Source organism: Ursus arctos, unplaced genomic scaffold, assembly GCF_023065955.2.
Source record: "Ursus arctos isolate Adak ecotype North America unplaced genomic scaffold, UrsArc2.0 scaffold_22, whole genome shotgun sequence".
Classification (NCBI taxonomy): Eukaryota; Metazoa; Chordata; class Mammalia; order Carnivora; family Ursidae; genus Ursus; species Ursus arctos.
Window position 1 is genome coordinate 7816295 of NW_026622897.1, and position 11048 is coordinate 7827342.

General features: G+C 49.6%; 1 long non-coding RNA gene across 2 annotated transcripts; it reads left to right on the top strand.

Annotated features, from left to right (window-relative positions):
* Positions 1-1098: 1098 nt before the first annotated feature.
* LOC123001378 (uncharacterized) lies at positions 1099-9721 on the top strand. Of its 2 annotated transcripts, none has more exons than XR_006410201.3 (3): positions 1099-1617; positions 2905-3030; positions 6533-9721. It is a non-coding gene; the product is annotated as an uncharacterized LOC123001378 (long non-coding RNA). The 2 variants fall into 2 exon arrangements; XR_006410202.3 differs by having other exon boundaries at positions 1269-1617; positions 2905-3025; positions 6533-8363.
* Positions 9722-11048: the final 1327 nt, after the last annotated feature.

Sequence of the window (11048 nt, forward strand, 5' to 3'; positions counted from 1 at the left end):
CTCCATACTGTTGATGGACCACAAAGTTTGGAATCATTGTTACCTTAGACTTCCAAATTTCTGCAGTAAGTCAAACGTGCATTGCATCGCTTGTTTTTTGCAGATTGGTTGAGCCGATTGACCACGTTGTTTACGACTGAATTTCAGAGTTTACCGCCTCTGATTATTTGAACAAGCCCAACTGTCATTCAGGGTGAAGAGGAGCTACTTAAGCCACCTATGCCAGACTCTACCGTTCAATCCTGTTTGCTGAGGGCATTAAAGCACAGGATCGAATCCCTGCAGTGAATCCCTGCAGCCCGGGGGGCGTTTTCCATGTCCCAAGTTTCTGCACAATGGCGGCAATACTGGTACCATTGGTCCTGGCCTCGGCTACCATTTTCGGAGCCCTCCCCATGTGCCAGAGTTGCCTTCGTTTTCTCAGTCCTCTCTCCTCTCATGCAATCTCCACAGTAACATTGACGGCAAAATCAGGAGTCTGAGACTCAGAGAAGTCAAGTTACCCGCCCACTGTTACCCAGTCAGTAAGTACCCGGCCTTGGGTCTGAAGAACACCAGAGCTGTGCTTTGTACTCACTCTCTGGTGGTGAAAGGTTTGAGCCGTTGTCTGTGGAAGACTGCTCTGGAACCTCTGAAATCATCCCCCCATTAAACTCCGGCTTCCTCATACAAACACGGGTGTGTCCCCCACACAGCTAGTCAGAGCTCTCCAGAAGGCCCGACTGTCCACAGAGAAGAAAGTGCCAAGCACAGAGCAGAGGCCCCCACTCTGGGGACCAAGGGGGAGAAGCTGACAAAGCGCCGCCTCAGAGGGCCTTGTTCTATCAGGAAGCGGATAGGCCTCATTGTCGCCTCCCTGCAGACTCCACGAGGGCTTGGGCAAACAGAACGAGTTGCAGCCTGCCACATGGGATAGCTGTGCCAGCAGGGAAACAGAACAATCACTGCCTTTCGGAGATGCCAATAAAGCTTAATTTTTAATAGTTTCCAACTAAATTGAAACTGGCCTGTCGTCAATAAACATCTGTTCGGACAGACGGAAGCCCCTGCACGCCATCCGCCCCGCCCCACCCCGGCTGGCCCCAAGGGACAAAGAGCAGAGAACCCAAAGATGACCAGGGGTTGACACAAAAATATCCTTTTCCTATTGCCATTCTTTTTTTTTTTTTTTTATTCCCTGCTTCTATCCTCTGCCTTCTGAGTCAATATCTTGCAGATCTAACAGCATTTGCTCCTTGCTTCTTGTTCTTTCTTCGTATGTCCCTTAGTGTTTGCCTAAATCTAGTTTGGAAAAAGAGTCAAAAAAGAATGTGAAACATGGGCTAACAGAGCTTGCGATGCACCTCACGATGAATAGCTCCACCTTAAATTGGTCTTTTAAGATCTTTCCAGGTATTTGGCCAACAGGCCACCCGGCACACGAGGAAGCGAATGAGCACTGCCCACCGGGTGTCTCAGGCGCTAGAGCTCACACAGAGCGGCTCGGGAGCCCTGCGGCAGCAGAGAGAACACCTGCCCGCTGCACTGGGACAAGCCGGAGGGCCTCTCGTCAGCATATACCCGGGAAGCTGCAGAAAATCCAGACGTCTCTGCCTCCGTGTCCGAAAGTATGATTCAGTAAGTCTGCAGTAGGAGCCAGGTATCTGCATTTTTTAAATGGGCCTAAGTTGATTCTGACAGAGATGGTCCTCTGTAAAGCCCTCACGTGCTCAGTGTCTGAATCGTCCCACTCTAGGACCTAGCAGCCAATAGGGACTAAGCTCTTCCTATGGCCCAGGGCTGCCGGCCTTTATCTCATTTAATCCTCAAACAGCAACCCAAGATAGATGCTATTACTGTTCTTGTTTTTTTAAATCAACAATGAAAGTGTAGCTTGGAGAGCTAAAATAACCTGCCCAACGTCGCACCACCTGTGACCAGACTGAGTTCTCCAGCTCGGGTGGTCCCAATGTCCCAATGTCCCGTTAGTAGACTTTCCAGGCATTATACCTGGAGGAATTATCTATTTGGAATTGGATCTTTTCCAAGCACATCTGTAGCCATGTCCTCATACCACAGAGGCATTTAATAAGATTATAAATGGGAGTGTCAATGAATGAATAATTTTGTTATTCAGAAGCACTGGGTTAATAAAACAAAATATTAATTAAGCACTTATTATGTGCACGACTGATTCTGTACCTTCAAAATGCAGTCAGAGGGTAAAAGGAGATGTGACTTCAGAAACTTAAAACTGGGAGAAGTTCAGTTACAATGGACATGCACTAATTTTCAAATTCTTGGGAAATTTAAATTAGAGGTCAGTTCTTGGAGCCTGAGAGAGAAGATGAGACACAGTTGAAGGCAGTAAACATTTGGAAATGACCACCTCAAGCAATGGCCCAGAATAGTGGCGTCCTGGCTGGGGCCTGAGCCACAAGCAGACATCGGGGAGTAAAGTGCAGAGAAGGTTACCTGCGATGGACCTGGGGGAGAGGGGTGAGGAGGGAGGGAAGGGGGTGCTATCTTTTGATAGAAAACATTTTTAAAAATCATTATTCAGGGGCACCTGGATGGCTCAATCAGTTAAGCATCTGCCTTCAGCTCAGGTCATGATCCCAGGGTCCTGGGATCGAGTCCCAAGTCGGGCTCCCCGCTCAGCAAGGAGTCTGCTTCTCCCTCTGCCTCTCCCCTGGCTTGTGCTCGCTCTCTCTCTCTCTCTCAAATAAAGAAATAAAATCTTCAAAGAAATCATTATTCAGTCTAGAATCAAGGCCAATGAAAATTGTGAATAGCATAGATTAAAATAAATGTGGATTAATCATCATCTCCAAATCCGCAAACCCTAAGTAACCCGCAGCACAGCCCCTGGCGGAGCTGCTCAGAAAAGTTATTAACACTTACACTGCCTGCCTGCTTTTACAGATGAAGGTGTGGAGATGACCCACACGAGATTGGTCTGCATGGTGTCTCTAGGTCCTGGGAGCTGGATTGTAGTGTGGCCAGAGTGGGCCGTTCAGAGCCAGGCGAATTTATGCTGTGAAAGGTAGGGTAAGTAGCCCCATTTCTTATGTTCCTAGAGGCCTCTGGGCAAGATGTAGGGGCTGGAGGATGAAAAAATCTGAGGGCACGGCTCTGCACACAATGAAGCATCAGACGCATTGAGGGCAGGAATCGGCATCCACTCAAAAAATAGTTTTTCTTGCTTAATATGGATAGAGGACATGCTGTTGGTTCTTGAGAAATGTGGAAATTGTGTGTGTCTGTGTGTGAGAGAGAGACAGAGACAGAGAAAGAGGGAAAGTACCATTCGTTGTCATCTGGATAATGGGGAGGAAAGAGGAGACATCTGCCCTTAACCTGTCAGGACTGGACCTGGAGCTGCCCCAGCTCCAAGCCACCACCCCCCTCCCCTACTGTGCAATTCTTGGTGGAGTAAGCCAGATTTCAAGAAGAGCACTGCTGTGGTTACTCTCGTCCTCAGACTGCCCTGATGAGGGGGGCGATGAATCCAAGGGAGAGATCAGTTTGTGGGAAGGTGACGGTCACCCTAAAGGGAACTAGAATTTCATCATGGTTGTACAAAGAAAGAGGCATTCTCTGAAAGGAGGGCCCATCAGAGGACTGAGAATTGGGGAGCACTCTCAGGCGGGCTTCCTGTGAGAGGTCCAGTTTTGGGGCGCTTTCTTTCAGACCGTGAGAGCACAGTCCCATTCAGCGTTGTTTGAATATGCCCCCTGCCACATTATAATGCTATGGGTAACCCCAGCTGTTCAGCAGCTTCTGGTTCCCCATAGAGCTTTGGGTGGAAGTACAGAGAATAAAGTGAAGCCTCTTTAGAGGGAGGCATTTGCCCTTCTCTGCCAAGATCTGAGCAGTGCTGGTGGCACCTTGTGGTCCAGGGCAAACCGAAAGTGGTCTCCAGCCAGTGACGGTGGCCCGGCCAGCAGCGGGAATCCCAGGAAGGGCATCAGTTGAGAAACAGCTGCTCCAAGACACAGCCAGAGGGTAGCAATTCTTGAAAGTCAACAGGCAAGAGCTCTGGTCCCTCAAGTAAGGGATAACTTTAGGACAGATAAAAGAAACTTTTTACATAGCAAGTAATACACTAAAAAAAAAATTACCCCTACAAGTTGAACATTTAAATAGTTTCAATAGGGGTTGAGATTAAGATAATATTTTAGGGCTGGAAGGGGACCCAGAGATCACCTGGTTCCATGGTTCTCAACCCTGGCCACATGTTACAGACACCTGAGGACGTTGTAAAGATGCTGACGTCCAACCCCACACCAATGAATCACAACCTCTGGGGTGATCTGGGCATTAGGATTTTTTTTAACTCTTTATTTTGAAATTACAGGAAATTACAAAAATAATGCATACCCTTTATTCAGCTCCCCTCAGTGGTGACTGACATCTCGAATAAGTATCGTATAATATTAAACCCAAGAAGGTTCATTAGTACAGTGCTAACTAGACGATGGGCCTCGTTTTTCTGCAGGCAAGCATTTCTGTGCTGTAGGTGCGTGGAGGTCTCTGTGAATAAGCATTAGTATATTGTAAACTCCCCCAGAAGATCCCAACGCACAGCCAGGGTCGAGACCCCGTGGTTTTGTCCCATCAACCTGCTCTCCACAGGTGAGGAAACTGAATCCAGAGTAGCTAAGTGACTTGTCCAAGGACACCGCCATCTTTCAGCAGAGAAGGCCGTGAACTTTCTCAGTCCAAAGATCTTTACTGTACATACGCTTGTTATGAGTCAACAATGTGCTATCGACAAACAGCTGATTGAGGGCTGGAGCAACAGATGAAGGGGCATGTGCTCATTTTTGAGGTCGCTTTAAGGGACAAACCCAGCATACAACCTTCGGTGTCTCTTCCAACCTCATCAGGTTATTGAAAGACAGTTGTTTTAAAGTTCATCAAAAGCATGGGTCTTGGACCATAGTAAACATCCCCCCATGTTCATTATTATTATCAGCGGATTCTGGCCTGGAGGGATCACCGGAGTGACATCACATGGAAATTCTTTGACTTTCTCTGTGTGTCTCCTTCTGCTTTCTCTGTGCTGCAGAGGGACTTTGCATGGTTGGGAACACACGGCCAGACTTAAACTCACCTCCTGCCATGTTCTCCCTCTCTTCTCACCTCCACTTGAGGCGCTGAGCCGGGCAGGTGGGAGAGCTCGCTCACTTTCTGCGGGGCTTGGTGTCTTCATTTTAAATGCTTTTTGGCCTGATTTAGGCACAGAGATGTTGCTTCCTTCTCCGGCAGCCTGGTCCCACACAGTGAGCCTCAAACTGCTCTCGGTGTCCAGCGCGTGCATTCAGCGGGGGGCATGGAAGACAGCCCCCGTGCCCCTGTGGGGGCAGACGGCCCCGGCGCCAGCCCTCCTCAGCCTGAGCACCTTCTTGTCTCAGTCAATCTTTCCGCACACCACCCTTTCCCTGAGACAGACAAACACAGCCAGGCCTCCATCCACACTTGAACTAGAGTCCCGGCCCAGGGCAGCTGCCGGGGTTTGGGGGGGTGGGGGGTCTCCGGCGATGGGCGTGGCAGATGTCAACCCTGGAGCTCTGGACCCTGGCTCTCCTCCCCTGAGCGCCCCCGGGGACTGCTTCTCAGTCCCCGCAGCAGCCACTCTGAGCCGGGTTTGAGGAGCCAGACTCTCCGTGAGTAGCTTTGGGCCACGGTCTCTGTGAGCAGAAGCAGACGTGCGTGCTGGAGGGTCTCTCTGCCGAGGGCTCTGTGCTCACTCACGGCCACGCTTTGTGAATAAGATGAAGAGGATGAGGTCTGCCCCCCAACATTTCTCAGGGGCCAAAGGAAGGAGCCAAGCTACAAAGGGCTCTGCTGCCCTTTTCAGAGGCTAGTCTTCTGTCCTGTGAGAGTGACTGGAGAAGTGAGTGCTCCGTGCGGAACCGGGGGAGGCCATCCACGGAGGACATAACTGAGCCTTCCCATCTGGTCAGCCACGCAGCCTGAGCCTCGGTCTTCCCTCCCAGTCTACCCCGGGGTGGGGGGAGTGCAACCCCTTCCTGCAGCCCAAAGGCAGGGAGACCCAGACATTGACCCCATCGTCTCCACACAAAGCATGCAGCCCAGACTTCAGCGCCCTCGAGCCACGCAGTCCTAGGTTTGATTCCTGGTACCATCACTTACTTGCTCTGTAGTGTTGGACAAGGACCTCAACCTCTCTGGGCTACAATTTAATGACCAAAACACACAAATCATTGGAGTAAAACCTACTCACTCAGAAAACCTCTTCAAAATTGGTTTTTGTCCTGGGGACAACTGGTAGAATGCTATTTTCCTTGATCACAAGGAGGTCACACCAGGCATCATCCCAGGAAGTCCATTGACGTGACATGGCTAGACCCTCCAAGATCTTTCCAAATCCCCCAAGGCGCTGACACAAGGGCCATCCTGTCTTGGAGGGAATGGGGATTCTGCGAGCATCATCAAGGGTACAGTTGTCTAAGAAGCGTCCTATTCAAGCCTTTGGGAAAGATTTCCATGCCTATCTGGTTTTTATGTTTTCTCTGCGCTTTAGGAGAAAATCATGTTTCTGCTGACTTCAGTGGGTCACCACTACGGATGGAGCTCCCCAGTCACTTTGTGTCTGCCAGACCACCTACATGCCACTATTTCATTTGGCCCCCATCATCAACCAACAGGCTGGGTATTGTTATCTCATTTTATAGACAAGAAAATGGAAATCTAGAGTTTGAATCAAATGCCCAAGTCAGTAAGTGAGAAGACCATAATTCAAACATCATCTGTCTAATCCCATAGTTTATGTCCTCATCCTCTTAGGGAAAGTCCTAGATGCTTCCAGAGCAGAATTCTCCTGAGTGGGGAGTGCACCCTACTGACTCCCTCTCCATCCACGTTTGGCGTTGCCCATCAGCAGAATGAGGACATCACTGACTCTGAAAACAAAATGATGAATGGGAAACGTGCAGAATGGAAGAGTAACTGGGAGACTTTGATCAGATTATCGTGGCCTCTACGAGGAAGCCGCTCCGGTACGACTCCGTGGAGCTGTTTCCATGGAGCTGTTATTTTAAATGTCCTAAAGAAAGTCCGGAGGCCCCTTTAGGAAGCATTCTTGGGAAGAGCCAGGATTTGCTGTTCCACATTCCAAAGCGTTTATTGCGCAGTTACTGTGTGGACAATGCTGCCCCAGGAAGTGCACAGGCGGAAGGGCGGTCTTTCGATGATTTACGTGTCAATCTAAGCTGGATTGTCTCACTGCAGGGCCCGATTTCCAGAAAACTTTCTAAACTTTGACACTATGGTTTTCCTTTCGGAGGTAGAATAATAGAGGAGCTAAGAGCACGGGCACCCGCCAGAGTCCTCTCAGGCTTGAATCCCAAGGCACGTAAGCTTCACCAAAGGACTTACCCTTTCTTAAGCCTCAGTCTTCTCCTGCGTAAAGTGGACATAACAATAATACTTGCCTGCCTCCTACAGTAGTTTGCGGACTCAGTGAGGATGTGCATGAAACAGCCAGGTGCCTGGTTCATGCCAAGGGCGCCATTGGCATGAGCTCTTTAACCTTGAGTTTCAACGAAACTCTTCTGTGAAGACTCCTTGAGCCCTCGCCCTCATGCATCTCTTGCTTTGTGGTCACAGTCCATACTGACGAAAAGCCAAGATTTTGCCCTTAATATGTGGGTAATGATAGATTTTTCTGTGCAATAACATCCTGTGGATAGAGCTCAGCAAATTCATTTTGTCTTTTTTTGTTTGTGTTATTTTTTCAGACAGGCTGAGTCAGAAACTTAAGGCTCTGACTTGTATAGTTTTTCCAGCAGCTACTAAGAATTTTTGCTGCCATCCAGAACATAAAGAAATGCAGCAAAGGGGAGCTCTAGACGTGCTCCTTTGCTTCTGGAAAAGAGTGGAGACAAGCAGCTGCGGATAGAGCACCGGGCTGTAGAAGACAGGACAAGCCATCTGGGGCCAGAGACGAGCAGCCAGCAGCTCCCGAAACTGCCCCAGCGGCAGCTAGAGCCACAGCCAAAGAAGGCGGCCAGGAAGGCATGCGGAGAAAGGGAGCCCCTGCCTTGGTCTCTGCAGCAGGGGCGCGGGCCAGAGAGGACACGGCCTCCCTGAGAACGAGGCTGACACGTACTTCTAGAAGGTCTCTGCATTTGCCAGGAGGGGTGCAAGTTTGGGACATGGTCCCTCGTCTCGGGGAGCCCACAGTTTTGTTAAGGAGGCAAGACTGTCAGGGGTAGGGACCAATATCGATGTCTAGAAAGGGGAGAGTTGGGGACAAAGAGGCTAGAAAAAAAGGAAAATCAGGGAGGCAGAGGAAGTTGAAGGAAGGAGGGGAGAGAAAGAAAGAGAAAGAGGATGAGGGAAGGGAGGGAAAGAAGAAAAGAAGGACAGACTGTATTCCAGGAACAGGTCCCAAATACCGATGGAACAGAACGGACGGACGTGAGGATGCTGGAGCGCCCGCTGCGGGGTGCACCCTGACTGCTCGTGGGAAAGGAGCCCACTTGCCCCCGTGTGAGCAAGGAAGAGGGGCCGCGCAGTAGCCCTCCTTCTTCGCAGGGGACCCCGACACCGCTGGTGGGGGGACCACGGTGCACTCGAAGGGATTTGATGCATTTTGGCAGCTTTGGCTTTTTTTTTCCCTTAAATTTTAATGAGCATATGAACCACCTGAGGGAGAATCTTGTTAAAAATGATTGTTGATTAAATAGGTTTGGGGTGGGGACTGAGCTGCTGCATTTCTTTTTTTATTGAGGTATAATTGACGTATAGCATATTCGTTTCAGGTGTACAAGGCAATGATTCAATATTTGTAGACATTGCAAAACGATCACCACAATAAGTCTAGTTAATATCCACAGCACACAGAGTTACTACAAAAATTTTTTTCTTGGGGTGAGAACTTTTAAGATCTACTCTCTTAGCAACTTTCAAATATGCACTGGAGTGTTGTTAACCAGAGTCACCATGCTGCACATTGTGTCCCCAGGACTTACTTCTTTTCTAACTGGAACTTTGTACCTTCTGATGGGCTACCTTTCCAAAAAAGAATTTCCAAAAAAATATTTTTGTCCTCTATTCCTTCTACTTCAGCCTGTGAAGTTCAGAGGGATGGCAGCCCTCGTTGGGGGTGGAGGGTTGGAAAGAAGAGTCAGCCAGCTCCCAAGCCCCAGTTGGATGTCTCCAAAATGGCCACTCAAACCACTGTGTCTCCAGCTCTGGACCTGACTCATGTCACCAGCTCCTGCCTCTCTCTCGCCAACCTCTTCTCGCAGAGGGGTGCGGGGATTGCACGTGGCTCTCCAGGCTGGCAGCTGGGCGAGGTAAGATTAAGCCGAGGTCTCAGACCTCCATGAGGCCTGACTGCAGAAATCTGCCCCTCCTGGCCCAGTGCCGTCCACTAGGCAGCCCTTCTTGCTCTCTGGTACTCACGGCATCAGCTTCCACGTGCTTCTGCAGACAAGCGCAAGGCCAAGGTTGCATCTGCGGAAGCCACACCTTCTCCAGACACACTGATTTTTCCTACATTTGCTGGAGAAAAATAAAATTCTTGTTTGATCCACTGGACCACCACGTTGAAGGGGTCGGTCCACTTTCTGAAACTCAGAGGAGAACCGTGAATGAACCAGAACTACCCTCTCTTTCCACCAGCCCTGTGTTATGTGCACCTAGGACTTTGGAACTGCGGGCTGGTCAACCGGGTGTTTGAGAATAAAGTCGATTTCAGGCTGAACTAATCAAAACTCCAGGCCAATGAAGATTATTCTTTAGAGACTCTCCCTAAAGCCAGACCTACCCTCCCAAAAAATGTCTCCATAAAAACACCGTGCAGTCCATTGAAAGCTTTTTTGGCAATAACTGTCCAGAGAATTTTTACAACCCTCTGAAATAGTCAACCTACCCTATCTGCTCCATGGCAGCGGACCAATGGTGCCTCACATAATTAGTCAACTTCTCATAAAATGTCAGAGTTTTGGCCTGAGATTGTTCTCAGAGATATACTATGCAAATACCCAGCTGGTATCACCAGAGAGCAGGAATTTAGTTTGGAAAAACACAGTAATTAGGAAGCCAAAGAATGGGCTCAGGGTCTCCACTGGCCCAGAATGTCTTCACAAGGGTCCCTGGGGCCCCCCTGGCTGAGGTTTGCAACACAGGAGGCTTGATGTCAACGTGACACATCGTTCTCACTCTGGGTTTCTTAGAAGTGATCTCGGGCAAGTCCCTTAAGTGGTCTGAGCTGGTTTGCTCGCCACAATAATAATTGTAATAATGCCAACCTAACAGGGCTCTTGTAAATGCCAAGGGGGAGGGAGGGGTCAAAGGACGCAGGCCTCGTAGTGTGAGAAAGGGTCAAAGAGGGGGGCAGGAACTTGCCCAAGATCACACGCTGGCAAGCTGCAGTTAAATCCAGGCTGTCGGACACACACTGTGCTCTCTCTCCAGTAAGCCCGGGATACGACGGGCGAGAATCCCCCACCGGCACCCGCACTTGATGGTTGCTACAGTTTCCAACTGGGTCCTGTGTGTGAGCTAAACCCCCCTCAGCCCCATGTCAGCCCAGCGGTGACCTCTCCGGGGCAAAGCTGTGTCACAAGCCCACAGCCTGTCTGAGCAATCTGGAGCACAGGACTTGCTTCTGTTCAAACTCGGCCCACATCCCCTCGGTCTGCTCTGGATTTGAAGCTCGGGTTCCTCCAAGTGCGAACAAGACAGGTGGCATCAAGCCCCCCAACACACTCTTGCACTCATCCCTGTGCACTATTCTAGAGCTCAGAACTCTCACTATTCCAGAAGCAGCTGATACCATTGAAAATGGTGGTTATTAGTTTTATGGAGCAGCTGGCAAGCAGGTCAGGCTCTATAACATTTGATACTCAAAATGAAACCAAAGGTTAATAACTTTTATCATTCCCATTTTATGGTGAGGAAGAGGAGGCCTAGAGAGTTGAGGTGACCTGCCCAAAGACATACAGCCAAGAAAGATGGGCAGGATTCAAATCCAGGTCCTCTTACACCAGGACCAGACTTGTCCCAGGATGCCCTAACCTGGCCAGTGC